Source organism: Lathyrus oleraceus, chromosome 5 (assembly GCF_024323335.1).
Source record: "Lathyrus oleraceus cultivar Zhongwan6 chromosome 5, CAAS_Psat_ZW6_1.0, whole genome shotgun sequence".
Classification (NCBI taxonomy): Eukaryota; Viridiplantae; Streptophyta; class Magnoliopsida; order Fabales; family Fabaceae; genus Lathyrus; species Lathyrus oleraceus.
The window spans coordinates 368,467,680-368,482,679 of record NC_066583.1 but is presented as its reverse complement, the minus strand read 5'-3'; the positions used below and the strand labels follow the sequence as shown (position 1 = coordinate 368,482,679).

Sequence of the window (15,000 nt, the reverse complement as noted above, 5' to 3'; positions counted from 1 at the left end):
CCTTTAGGAGATTGAGCAGGTAAAGTGAACCTGTACCCCGGACGTACTCATGGGCAGCGTGAGGAACCGGGTTTAAAATAAAAAGTTACGATCAGAAGTAAATTTGAAGTCCATGTAGGTGCGGGCCAGACCGGTGTCCATCCCGGGGATGTTGGGCTTCAACTTCCCTTTGGCCTTTAGTATAGAAAAAAGGTGCTTGAATTGAAAGCTTCGTACTACGGACTAACTTAGCAATGAATTTATCATCCAAGGGGTCAAGCCCTTACATAATAGTCAGTGGGAAATCGGTAGCCTTTTCTTCAACTCTGAAGAAATGAGTAATGCTTCCTGCGAAAGAAGAGGATCACTTGCTTACATACGTGATTATGCAGCTGGCCCATTAGTGGGTTCAATTCCTGCTTGCCTTTCATTTTGAATTGAAAGAGTAGTCTCGAGCCGCGCTCTTCTGCCATGCGAAGGGAAGATCGGATTGAACGGCTAGCGAACTCCGGCAAGAAAACGACGAAATAGCTCATAGCCCGGGTTACTTATCTTACTTATTATTTATGGGATCCCCCTTGGCCCCCTTTGGTCTGAAATAGCCGTACGCACTCTGGAGGTAGAGCCCAAGAATCCTATCTTTTTTGTTGAGTGGAAGTAGGAATGGAGTGGCTCATGCCAGACCGGAGAGATCATACTTATCGGCTAGCTCAATCGCAAATCGGGCATCCCCATGATATATTCAGCCAGCTTGTTAGCTCAGCCTCTTGCAGACCCTCGGGACTCGACATTCTTATAGGATTCCATTTCGTCTCCACAAGTTAGCCTGTCTGCCTGCAAGGCCCAATCGAAGCAGATTGTCCCCGACCTTAAGGGTTCCGGATAGCGCCCCTTCACTTGTAGTTTCGCTACTCTAGGACATCAACACCAACTCAGGCTCCAGCCCTAACTTCAGCTTTAGATGAAACTTATAATTAGGCTTCAGCTCCAGCTCTAGCTTAGGCTTCAAGCATAGAATTAGGCACCAGCCTCGGCCTAGGCATCGGCTTCCTTCTTCGTAGTCTTCTTCTTCCCTCGGATTCGGCATAGCCTTCTTCAGATTATTCATCCTTGTCTTCGTCTCTGTCTACCAGATCGGATCCAATAAAAGCTGTTCGTCCCCCTTCTCGACGTTCCCGGAGGGTGGCTCTTCACTTGGTGTTCACTATTCTAGGGTCTTGGCACTAACAATGGCACAGACTTTCACTTCGACTTAGTCCTCAGCTCGTGAATCTGGCTATCTAAATATATCCGGATTCCTTTCTGATGCGCCTTATGTTTCCAAAAGGTAAGACTTTCCCCTTCCTTTCTAGGTACGTGGGTGTTAGCCTGCCGGATATAACTCAATCGATGCGGTTCGTCCCCTTCCTCCAGCCCGCCCTTCCAGCGCTTCTGGATGACCCTTCGTACCCGTATTCAGAATTATACCTCCGCGGATCTCCCCTCCTTCTCCGAAAGCTTTACGAATCAGACAGGGCAATTCCTGACTTTCACTTCAGAATCTGGTACTTCACCTGGGGTTAGGCTTTTCAACTGGGCCAAGGGGAGAATTAAAACTTTCACTTCGGAAGGAGGAATGGCAAGTAGAGTTCCCACTGCAGCAGTTTCCGAATCAGGGATGTTAAATTACTTTTGTCTCAGAATTAGACCCATTTGTTACCCTTTTTGGAATAGTTGGGGCAGAAATGTAATAAATAATAGGCTGCTCGATCTGCTGTTCCGGCAAGCAGCCCTTTCGCTCGTTCCCTTGGGGCTTTTGGGGGCCAACCTGTTCCATATGAGCAGCAGGAGCATAAGCCCCCCGTGTTCGCAAACTCTCATGTAAGGGACCTACTTTCCTTCACACTATACCTTCCGGAGTGCTTATGGAATATCCTGTTGAGTGGGTTTGATGCTAATAAAACAGGAAGGAGCCCAGCAGCTCCCCTTTTTCGGGATAAAGTAACGAAATATGGTAGGAATAGATCTATATATGTATAAAAAAGAAGTGAAAACGAAAGAGTTGGTGTCGCACGTACTGATAACTCTATCCCGCGCTGAAAGCGAGAGGGACGGACGAAACTATGCTTCACCCACTTTAGTCTTTAGTGGTTGAACAGCTGAAAGCTAACTTCAACTTATCTTTCTGATTGACTGCTGTTTCCATGCTTGTTTTTGAGACCGGGGCTGCTATTCTTATATTTGATATTCGAGTTACCCTGTGCGCTAGTTGACTATCCAATATTGGCCGACCGACGGATGGGCTCCCTTAAGGGCGGAGCTCACCAACTGGGTGGCGTGGAAGGGGGATATTTAGCTATGTGCGGGTAGAGCTGCTCCTGCTCAGTTGCCACTGGATATCCACATTTATCCCCTAGAGCTGCTGTTCATTCCTCCCCCCATCGGTTGAGTGTTTTCATTCCCCCGGGCCTTATTGGAAAGTCGGGGCTTCCCCTCCTTTTTCCGAGGAAACTACCCACCCTTGCCATAGCTACCCCCAGCCAAAAGGCCATAGATAGGCTTTTGGCCCTAAAGCTACGGTTAAGGCCCCAGCCAATTCTGAATCTGAATAAAAAAACAGTTGAACTAGAGTTTTCCCCTACTTGTATGAGTGGGGCTCGCGCTATAAATTTAAGTAATTAATTGGCCAACCGCACCTAAGATGACTGAGAACAGGAACTACCCGATCAAAGAGTCTTCCTTCTGCGCCTGGGCCTTCCCTTAAGATGAGAACAAGAGGGGTGAGCTTCACCTGAAATCATTTCCTAGGATTGAGGTTGATTGGCTTGTTCAAGGCAAGGCTCGACGTAGTTGAGTTGTTATGGGGAATCTCCTATCTAAGATTGAGGCTAAGCTCCTGTTCTGGCTCGGTCTTTAACCCATTTAAGGTTAGCTTTGGTATTTAGCCATTGAGGAGAGAGGGGTATATTAGAATTTTCGGTTTAGTGAGAATAGCTCTAGTCTGAGAGCTTAAGCGAAAAGTTAAGAGTATGGGCGGGCAAGTTTAGGCAAAACTCAATATCACATTAGGAAGTGCAGTAGTTAGCGGGCTCCTTTCACTTTTATGTTGATGGATAGGCGGACTTCACTCCCATTGATAGCATGGGATATGATCACAAGAGCTGATTCAATCGGGTTCACATCATCGGGTATGATCACTGCTAGCAATCCAGTTAGTTAGGTCTCTCTTATACAGTCTTAGAGAATATCTAATCTGATCAGATAACGGAATTCAATTAAACCCGTTGAACTGTTCTCTTAGAGAAGTTCATATTCATCTATCCCGCTGACTGGCTTATAGATTAGAGGTTGACTCAGGAGCTTCCTAGTATAATGTCTACTAGGATAGATTACTCATATAGCGCGTCTTCCTATAACGAGCTTAAAAAGATCCCAGGTTACTCCTAAAAACAAGGCTTAGGAGGGTTGCTGACTACTAAAGGGTAGCTTGCTTACGCACCTGGGATTTTAGGATTAGCTGGTGACTCTAGAAAGAAAGGGTTTAATAAATAGAGGCTGACTTGCTCGCAAAAGGGTACAACGCTGGTAGGCTATATAGGGATTGACGGATACAAAGGTTGGATAAGGTTAGCTTACTCCTCTCCTACTCTAGCATTTGGATACAGAGAACGACTATCCCGCTGGATCTTCTGTTGATGCTTAAAGGCTGGGCTATAGGCGGACTACATAACCTTACGAGTGATTAGCTTAAACTTGGGACTGATAGCCATACTCTAAAAGCTTGCACCAGGTCTCTCACTATACCCCGGGATTCTCTAGCTCTTGCACGCTGACTTTATCCTATGGTCTCTCTCGGGGCAAGGTAAGCTTTCTCTTATTGCACGCCTACCTTTCTTTGTAAGGGGTTTTGGGATGAGGATAATTAGTTTGTAATTAGCACTAAGGCAGTGGAAGCAGAATCCGTTGATGAATGCTTATATATAAAAAAATCAAGTAAAAACTAGGATAAGGTTTTGTAGAATAGGTAGGGCACGGCTCTTCTCTCAAATAATCCTATCATCTATGTCTTCGTCCGAGTGGATTTCCCATGGTATGAAAAGTCGGGAATATCTATATTTACATAAAATAATTTGTGGACGGATGCCCTTGATCAGGAAGTCGAACATATGCCCGTATAGGTAAAATACAATACGTCCGTCGATCATACTAAAATACAGGACGGACTAGAAGGGACCTAAGCAGTCCTTGATTGGGAGATTTCATCCCTTCAATAGCAGCCCTTGTACTGATTTTAAGCTCTTCACTGGCGCCTTTGTATGTCTCAACTTGACCTCTTATTGCCGGTTATAGGCTTGGTTGTCGGGCCGGCAGTTAAAAAATGTTTCGGATACAGCCCCAACATGTCTTTCGTCTAATCGGGAGAAAAAAGGAAAAAGGCGTTATTGCTGTGCTTCCCTTCCCAGTCACCATTCCGACAGGGAATGAAGCGAGGTAGATCTAAGAAGCTTGAAACTAGGCAGCAAAATAAGGAAGAGTGGCTTACCGCAGGCTTTTCAAAACAAATACTTAAAGAGATATCGGCTAAACGAAAAGGGGATTTGTGCTTTCCTCTTAAAGTAGGGGTTGGACCAAGAAGATAGGTCACAAGTGGCCTTACTCTCTTTGTTTCGGAATGAGGATGGGAAGGCCTTCCACTCCAATAAATGATAGGACAGCTTTTGGTGCCCTACTCTCGCGGAACGGAAGGAAAGCCACAGAATAAAGTTTGCTACTAGAAAGGAAAGAAAGAGAGGGAGACAGAGAAGGGATCCTAACGCATTCCCTTAGTGATATTCACCTAGAGACAAGACTATGTCACAAGATAAGACAATAAAATAATACAAAAAAGAAGATAGTCTGATAGATAGGAGAAAGAGAGGAGTCTAGAGCAACTACAGGAAACTATTAGACGTTACGCTCCTACCTATAGATAGGAGGAACTTCCCTGACTCTCTGTCTCTGCATCCTGACCGCTTCTTTTCTTGCTATGGGACTAACGGGAGTGCCCGCATCTTGCTGTGAACTAGAATCTCCTACTCACATTTTTAGATTCCTCCGTGCTTATCCCCTAATGTGTCGTCCTCCATGAATGTGGCACCTGTAGAGGGTGATGAAAAACCATTAAATTAAGGCTCTCACCGGAGCCCAGGGGCAACACTTACATAAGCCACTGTCAACCACTGTAATAAGAGCAATGGGATACACGACAACGAGCGAATCTCTTTCCCCTTTAACTGAACCTCTATACCCGACAGAGGAATGACAGCGGGAATGGACCTTAGCAACCCCCTTCTCCTTCCATTGCAAATACTTAGATAGATGGAAATGGTTCCCTTCCTTGAGCAGGAATGCATGAGTTGTTAATCCGTATATGAGTCCCCTCACTTCCTCATGTAAGTCAATGTTTCCCCCTCTAGGAGGAGAAATATCTTTCTCATAACTTCGCAAGCCTACCTGACATTCCCTTCTATCATTCGTTCCTGGATAGCTGTGGTGTTCCAAGAGACATATGGAAGATTTCGAAGCCTGCTCTGTGATGGGAGGTGAGGCTGTTCAAGGAAGTATCCTTGGGGAAGGCCGGGCAGTCAAGCGGGCTTAGGAGAGATTGAGATTCTATTCTTCGGGAAGGGAAGTTGTTACGAAAGGTTCTCAGTCTTTCGACTTCCTCATCCATATGAGGACCGGTTTTTTTTGTTCTGGCTTGTAGCTTGATAAAGGGCGGATGGAAGGATAGCTGGAAATTTAATTCCACTTAGAATTATAAGGAAAAAAGTCTCAGTATCTAATGAACCGAACGCTTCAGCCGTGGAACAAACTGCTGGACCAATGTGTTTGTGCCAAATCAAAAGGCAATGACAATTGTCTCAGGAGCAATCCCTTTCAGTTCAAATTCCGAGCTTGCACAGGGTATATCCCACTTAAGGGAATGGGGGGCAAGAAAGAATAGATTAGAAGCCCCTTGAAGTTTCCTTTATCTATCCTTTATTTGTGAATCCCAAGTGGGAGTCAAATAGGAGAATATGAGAACACTTGAGAGTCTTTCTATTACTTCCTTGCTTACCTGGCTCACTTCGCAACAAAGAGAAGTAGTTTATTTGCTTGCTTAGCTCGAAGATGCCAACTTCGTTCACTTACGTCTCTCGTTTACTTGTTAGCTAGCCCTATTCCTCACCTTTGCTTTGAGGGTATCTAAATATAAAGTGGTGTGCTCGTTAGAGGATGCTTTTTGAGTTAGCTAAGCGACTACCTTAGTTGAAGGTGGGAGAGCAGCAAAGTCTCTTATCTTCCCAAAGAAGGCAGAAATCGAGATGTGAGAAAAAGAATAGCTATTCACTCTCCAAAGCCCTAATAATTCTTTCTAGCAGATGTGAAGAGAGGAAGGATTGTTGACAATTCAATAAGCACTGCAATAACCTCTGACGGAATGATCTCGGTGTTCTCGCTATGTCGTCAATCTCAGTATACGGAAATGGTCTGACCAAGAGGCATCGATCTGGAGTGGGTCTTGCATTGCCGGATGACAGGAGCCCTTCACCTCCACTCTTCAATTATATCCATACCAGGTGAACACAGATGATCGACCTTCAGTGCCTGGTCAACCATTAAAGAAGAGAAGAGGAGCGGAACAATGAGAAGGAGTTCGTAGCCCTCCAACCAGAACTAATCAACCCGCCTCTTCAACATCTCCATTTCCCATTCCATCTCTGGGATCCAATGCTTCTTCACCGGGCCCGCCCGATCCCATTCCAATGCCTAGCCCGAAAGCATGGAATCACCATCATTCTCCATATGACCCGATAGCAACACCAGGATCCCAATCCTAGTATTTCCTCTCTCCTGGCAAAGAAAGGAGGGGAGAACCCCGGTATCTATCTACTGGTCACCCAAATGAAAGCTCCTGCCCTCAAATGCTTCCCAACGAGAGAAGCTAAGGGAGCGCCGTTAAGGCCGGTTGTCCAATCAACGGAAATGGGAGTCAGTGACCTAATGGAGGTACTGAGCCCAAAGCTGGATCTAATGTCTTCTGTTCCAGGATCAAATGCTTGGGAGGCAGCCTCTGCATCTGCATTTCCATTCCCAGGGAGCTCAAAGCAATCGCCATCAGGACCAATCCCTAGCGCCCAAGCAACGGCAGCTAAGAACCTTTATTCGAGACCATTAGTAGGTAGCACGTCGAGGTTCCAAGCCGAACCAAAGCAATCTATTTATCCGAACCAACTAGCGATCAAATACCAGCCAAGGATTCCACTCTCTCTCCACCTGAATCGACGGTTTAAATATCTTAGTAAGATATATCGGTTCAGCCAGCTAGCTGCATGCCGTATCGGGAAGCGCTGATTCATTCCCCCGATTGTGGAATTTCGACATGTTTGTGGTGAACGAGGAGCGGACCTACGTCTAGAAGAGAATACCGGCTAGGGTGTGAGCACTTTTATACTACGGAAATAACAGGCATACCAACTTGATCGTTACCGGTCATCAATTCAACCTCTCGTACGAGTAGGAGTGCTTGGTCTTCTACTTGAGCGATGGGCTAGAAGCCCGAGCGATACCTTATATATATAATTATAATAATCTAGAATGCAAAAATCCCGGGGTATGTATGGATCCGTGATCCTAATATGAATGGAGGAAGTGCGCCTAATAGGTAGGAATGGCAGGGTTAACAGCAATGGCTGGTTAAAGAGTCTTTGATGCAAAAAAAGTGCTTCTCATCTCCTTATTTTGAATTCCATGATTCTTCATTTCCCACCCTAGCTTTATTGCGAGCCAAAAACCTTGATGGATTCCCCTTTCTTTTCAATGCAAGCTTTCTCCGTGCTTACCCGATAAGCTCATTCAGGTGTGACAGTTGCTGATAGCTTCTCTTCTGGCGCTATCACACTCATTATTCTATTCTAGTAGTAGATAGTCGGCCATTCGGCTCCTAGCCTCTTTGCCCCTTTCTATACCTAAGCTCTTCACCCGCTTCGTCCGTTGCTAGTCTGACCCCTTCCTTTGATCCGAAGGGACTGCCCTTTGGTTTGGTACGCTACTCTGTTATGATTATGATAGAGTCTTCGCTTAGCGACGAGAATCACTAATCTCGGCCTTGCGGGATAGAATAGATAATCAAGGCTATTGCCCCTTCTTTCAACTCCAGTTGCTTTCGGCGCCTGTTCTATTGGCCTGTTAGGAATAAAAACCTCTTTCTTTGGCTTTGCCTCTTGTCGAGGCTCTTTCTTCTTTCTGTGACTTGGCCCGTGCGTGAAGGTCTGTGTCCGTTCTTGTCCCTTCCCGTGGTACTGGCTAATCCAGGAGATCTGGTTCTAGAACCGGGTGCGGGTGAATAACTCATCTAAGTATGACCGTTCTGTCTGCCCACCCCTTCTTCCATTCCATAAAGTCAGGGCGTAGGAAGAAGATCATGTTCTCGCTTCCCTTATCTGTTTGGCCTGGAGGCGTATCTCCCGATGGTCGACTGAAGGCTTATTACCGATTAGCCTTTTTGCTACTAAAGATACTTATGGAACTCAGGCTGACTTGTTTGCTTTGCTCTACGCTGGGAAGACGACGGTGCGATTTCATCTGTTGGAGGCGTAACCGCAGCAGTTAGGTCTACTCTAAAGGTCGTTCCGTTCTCCTCGGATGAGAATCGGTAGCTGTTAGAATAGTGGTAGCGGTGTTACTTTCTTCTTGAAAAGACTGCTTGACTTGCTTTCCTTACTCTATCGAATAAGTAATATCTTACCTTTGCTAGAAGGTAGTGAGTGCATTGATGCAGAGAAGTTGGAATATAGTCAGTGTGCCACGAGTGACTCCTTTTGTTGTCAATTGATTTGACTCTGTCTCCTCCCAGGAAGGATAAGATAGAGATTATCTCGTCTTTGTGGTTTAGGTTTAGTAAGAGCATGGCTTAAAGAAGCGAGTGAGTCTTGGAAAGGTATTATCGAAGTCACTTCCAGATTATAATTCTATTCTTTTGGGCTCATCCGTAGGGCAGCTAGAAGGCATAGGTTCCGATTCCGTATGGCTACTGAGAATGACCCTAAGACATCGGTCTAACATTCTAGCCATGTCATAAGCTGGATTCGACCGAAGGGTGAGGATATGACCGGGTTTAAGAAAGAAAAGCTCAAAGCACTCTTGGCAAGGTTAGAAAAATACCCAATACATTAATGTAGTTCTATAGGGAAAAGATAACTACAAGAAGTCTACTCAGTCCCGTCCTTTTCGATAAGTAAGGTAGGAGCAGCTTGCTGTTTAGTTCCAGTAATCAAGCTAGGCTCTTAGTTGGCTATTCATAGATCTGGAGTTGTCCTCTATTGCTGATTTAGCGGCCTTCTTTAAGAACTCCTTCCTACGTGGTAACAGGGGTTACGGCTAAAAACACCGGTTACTTCTATAAGACCAACAGCTCCTAATGGAAGATTTTCCTTTTCTATCAGCCCGGGTACGCGTGAACATTCGAAAGATTGGCAAGGATGAGATAGTGGGTGGAATAAGGGTCGGGAAGAAACTTCACTGCAGGGGAAAGGCTTATGTCACTCTCAAAAGGAGCGATAGACCAGATGATGATCCCTAACCTGATCTTTCGATATGAAATTTGACAATCAGGGATTGCTCCTAGTCTGGATCCCATGGTACTTCTAGAGGAAGAAAGGAGTCCGGGTTAAAGGACGAGGGCAGATTTCTTCTTTCAGTAGCAGCTCCGGAAGAGCTGCTTCGGATTTTACTGAACTTGACTGAAGAAAAAAAGGTACCAAGCAACTCTTCTTATTACGATGACGTGAGTTTTGACAATTTGGATTGGGGAAATAGCGCACTTCTCGCATTGGAGGTGCCGGAGCGTCCCAAACAGTTGAAGTTGAGGAAAGGTTTAGCGGTAGCCCATGTCTTCTTTATCCCCCTGATTTTGATAGAGGAAGAAAGTCCCTGGGAAAGAGGAGGAGTCCCGTCATTCCTTCACTCGCGCATCCATATGGAGATCAGCCTACAGGCTAAAGGAGAGTCTACGAGCTTGACTTCGCAAAGTTGACAGGAGAACCCGATGTTTTAATCCGTTACCAAGGAAGATTGAGGATACATCGTAGGTTTCATTGCTTTTGATCTCTTTCTTTCTCTGCGGAGAATTAAAGCAAGCCATGCGAGGATCCAAATGATGGTTAGTTCGAGTTAGCTAGCTGCTCATTCCCTTCAGGGTTGAAGGCAACAAGAACACTAGGAGAGGTGTGCCTGGTAATACCTCTATCTAATACTACGCAGGCCAGTCTTTCCTTTGCTTCGTGTGCTCCCTGTCAGAATGCGATCTCTTCTCTTTGGTAGGTATCGTATATAAGAGAAAGCTTTGACTCATCTCCCCGAGTGGGGCTTCTCCTCTCTTTCATAAATTTTATAGAATAAGGGAAGAAAGTCCCGGAAACCAGGACGTACGATTGGCTTTCCCTTTCTTTCAGTTTTCAAGAGATTAGTCCCGCGAGATCGTGATCTAGTTCTTTCGTATAGCTCAAAAAGCAAAATAGTGATTTCGATCGTAAGTAAGCTGAAGGGAGTCCGCAAGACTGGTGAATCCACTAGGGAAACCCGAATTCTGGCAGTTCGCGAGCCAGTACTTTAGTTATTTGTGCCCTCGAAGGACATGTTTTTATCGAATTCTAAGCTTTCTTCTCAGCCCCAGGGAGTTCACCAGGTATAGGCTCAGGAAGCAAGCAACAACTGCTGCGGATCCTGGAACGAAATGATAAATTTCAATAGGCTTTTCTTTTGTACTCGAGTTCAAATCATTGGTCCGGGGTAAAGGAATGATATCCTAAGGAAGCAAAGCAAAAGTAATCCCGTCCGGAGACTATAAGGGAATTCGGGTTAGAAGAATTCTACTCAAACAAAGTCAAGGTTGTGAGCCACGACACTTCTCTTCTAATATCCCGAGTGTTAGACGGAAGGTCAAGTCGAAAGCTAAAGCTAACGCTTACCTCGGATCAAGTCAGCACCACCCGCAGGTTCAGGAGAAAGCGAAGTTCTAAAGAAAAGAAAGAATCGAAGTTGTTGTAAGTTCAAAGGTCTTTTCGAACGGGGTTGTTGTTAGCCGTGGGTAGTTTGATGTACTGGTTTTGGGTGCAGGGTGGTGATGGAATCCTTCTTCTGCTCACCGGGATTTAAGGCTCCATCCGAATCAAGGAGAAGCCACAGTCTAAGAAACCAAGGTATAATGTAATTATGTACACAGAGTCAACACCTCTACCAATAAGGAATCAAGTAAAGTAATCGGTTGAACGCGGTCTAGGTAGAAAGAAGTATTCCTATTCCTGCGTTGTGCCGGAAGTCTTTAAGACTTTCTTGATGCGGAGTAGTGAATATAATCAAGTTCAGCAGTCCAGGCGGGAGGAGTTAATCTGTAATTCCCGTAGTTCCATAGGCAGGAAGTGCATCAACGAGTTTCCGTATCTCGGCAGTAGGGACCGAACTTCAAGCAATAGGGATCAGTGTTCAAGGCTAGGATCTATGTAATATGAATAGTAAGTTGCGCACCCGTCAAGCAGTTCTCACTCCAAGCAGGACTCTTCTATGGATTAGTGGGAAGGCGCAGGATAAGAGAAGATTCGTCTATCTAAGTTGCTGACGAGCCAGTACTGTTCGTGGGCAAGCAAAGTTTCAACTCGCAATCCATTTCTACAGAACGGAGAAAGGTTATGCAGGCGGGTGTTCATTTCATTTTTTTGTTTGGCTACAACGGGTACGCTCTCTAGAAGATTTGCTCGGGGCTGTTCACTTTAACTTGGTCGCCTGGTATCTTTGAAACCTCTTTGCTTGCGGAGGCAGGAGTGCGTCTGAGAGAGCGCTTCGCGAAAGAATCGTGTGGCGCGGTGAAAGGTTTCCCGTTGGGGTTTCCGGCCCCCAGGTCTTCACCTAATTGTGGAAGAGGGGAGGTGCATTGAGTATAAACTCTCTCTCGCGCCTTTCTTCAGCTTGTTCCTGTTCGTCTATTCGGGACGGGGCAGGCAGCCCACATACATACATTAAGAGAAGAAGAGAGGAGAGGGGGTTCCCTGAGATTAACGGTCGAAGAAGGCCACAAAAGCAACCGAAGCTTTGGTCATTCAGTTGACTCCGCCAGTCCGTGCTTGCTGTCATGCTGGCAAAAGCAGGGCTTTCGGCCTTACCTACTATTGGATTTGAACCAATGACTCTCGCCGTATGAAAGCGATACTCTAACCGCTGAGTCAAGTAGGTCAAGCTGAGTCAAGTCAGAGAAAATAGACCCCTATAAGAAAGAGAAAGCGTTATCACTATACGAAATATCGGCCTATTCACTCAGCTAGGGAATAAGACTAACAAAATTTGCCTATTCACTGAACCCAAGACTAAAAAGATAACTTCCTTTGCTCCCTTCCTTCAACTTATAGGATGGAACCCGGACTCCTAACTAAACCCTCTTCCGATTGATTGTCTCGATTTCACTGCCTTGGTTGGCCACCATGCCTACTTCTCTCCAATGCCTCCTTCTTAAACCCCTTCGTACTGCAATAAAATAAATCGATCGATCAAGAGGCTAATCTCTTTTGTTTGGGCCGGTAGCTAAAAGAAAGTCCTCGCCTTCTCTTGAACAAGGGAAGGGCAGCATAGCATTAGCTTCAATTGAACAAGCTCAACCTTGAAAAATAAAGGTGGTATGGTAGGCCGAAGAACCGTTGAACGCTTCAACTTGGCCACTGAAGAAGGCGAAGGCTGGGCAAGAGACTAGGCCAACTTACTGCTTACTGCCATGGTTTAAGCTTTAGGCTCCATAGACGGAACTTTTTTTTTAGGTATAAGGGAGGGGAGGACACCACTCAGCACCTAAGGTGGGGTTCAATGCCGGCCAAAATAAAAAAAAGAGATGTATGGCTGAGGGGAGGAGAGAAAGAACGCATGCATGGGGATTCTGTCGGAGGTTCGATAATCTATGATAGGACATCATAGGCTAAGGAAGAATGAAAGGAAGTCCATTACTGAGAGAAGTGGTGATCTCGTCTTGCTTGCTGGGAGAGAGAAAGCTTCCGGACCACCTTTCCAGCCAGATTGCGAGCGATCACTCAGCAATGAACACTAACTGAAAGCGGCCGGGAAAGAGTAGCCATCCCTTACGGGAATCGAACCCGTGTCTTCGACATGAAAAGACGATGTCCTAACCACTGGACGAAAGGGACCAAAAAGCCATTCTTCATATACCTCAGCTCCGAGAATAGAAGTGGTTCGTTTTGTTTCTATACGCAATTCAAGATTTAGTTTGTGTTCTGGCGATTTCTGATGTGAATTCGGCGGGTCGTCCCCCCTTCCTACGGGTTCCCCCACCAGAGCCCGCTTACGGCACGCATGACGCATGGTTACAACCTTTGCCTTAGCGTACAGCGACTTATATAGAAAGCATGAACCACCTCGAACTCACTCGATCGATGGTTCATGGTTCTACGTAATTAGTAGGATCGAGTTTCTACTCCAATCTAAGGTTTTTAGGGTTGTGAACTCAAGAGTACCGGTACGAGTTCTTTGAGTAAGGAACTGGTAGCTTTTACTTATGTCAATGAGTGAGAACAGTAGTAGTAGATTGAGTTAAAGAGTTTGATCTTCCCCCCAGGATATAGAGGGGTAAGGGTCCTTTCTTTTGTTGTTGCACTGAACTAAGTAAGTGTCCTCTTCTCAGAGAGGAGGAGTTGCCTAAACCTAAAGGATTAGTTCCTCGAGTCTAGTTAACTCGACAGCTTAACACGAATAACGCGCGAGCTTTCCTCGACTATAGCGCGAGTAGAGTCTAGCTCGACAAGAGGAACTGCTTAACTTGACAATAGCTCGACTAGGTCGCTTCTTGTATTAATTGTTTATTTTTTTTTGTTACTTGTACTTGATTGAGTACAGGTAGTAGTAGTGGAGTTGAAGAGGTCGCTATCTCCCCAGTGAAGGCTCGCTTCGCAGACTTCACGAGCAAAGAATAGATATGACTTACAAAAAGGTGCCCATAAGTTTGTTGTCCTGTCTCTGCCTGTAGGTAGTAGGTCCCTGCTCTTTCCGATAAGCGGATAAGTTGAGGGGCTTGCTTCCCAAAATCAACTTCCCTTGCCTCCTCCTGGCCTTGACACTCTAGTTGTTGTAGCTCTTGTTTACTCCTTGTTTTCCTTCTTTCTCTTGTTAGGAGTTTAGAGTATGTCTAGAACGAGTGGAACGAAGTGCTTCCCTTAAAAAGCCCGAGTCCACGACCTAAAGAGGAGCCGAAGGGAGATGGCTAATAGATTGACTTGCTTTTTACCTTTCGTATTCGGCGGAAGTAAAACTTGATATCGGTGAGCTCCGTTTGCTTCGAAAAGATGTTGTTGGGCAGTAAGCATTTGTAAGAATAGCATCCCTATGTGGGGGAAGATCACGAAAGACAAAGATTATAAAGAGGGCCTCATGACGACTAATCCATGAGAGCCCGTATTTATGCTTTCATTCACTCGTTCCTCGTGGTCAGGAGAGGGAAGATCTTAAGGCTTTCTAGTTTTTGAATCCACTTAAGAATTTGATTGTGCCCATTGATTGTATGCCGAGGGAGAGAGCGATAGAGAGAGGGGTGGTAACCTGACCTGGGACATCGATCTGGAGTTGTGGTCTCCTTCCCATCCTTGCGTATGCCTGGACCTAGAACGGAGGATCTGAACGAGAGAGTAGAGTGAAGGCCTGTAGTTGATACAGAAGCGAGAGCTGGATCAAGGCCTTTGATAGAGTGTCCTCCTATCACAGAAAATCCTTTCCTGGTCAATGAAAGAGACGAGCAAGACTTCAAGTTCCGTTATTACCGGGTGCAAGGCTGAGAAAGAAAGAAAGAAATTGAAACCCGAATCAAGATCAATGCGTGAAAGAGCAAAGGATTATACATCACAGGGTCAGGCCCCAGGAGGTGATACTCTCCGTTCTTTAATCAGATAAGGATGCTTTCCATGAATTGCTCCAGCTCTGGTGCACACCTGTTCTCTCTAGAAAGATAATGTTCACTGGAAAGCACAGACCAGC

The 15,000-nt window shown here is 45.6% G+C and overlaps 1 non-coding gene across 1 annotated transcript; it reads right to left on the bottom strand.

Annotated features, from left to right (window-relative positions):
- Nucleotides 1-13,091: 13,091 nt before the first annotated feature.
- On the bottom strand, nt 13,092-13,163 carry TRNAE-UUC (transfer RNA glutamic acid (anticodon UUC)). Its single transcript has one exon. It is a non-coding gene; the product is annotated as a tRNA-Glu (tRNA).
- Nucleotides 13,164-15,000: the final 1,837 nt, after the last annotated feature.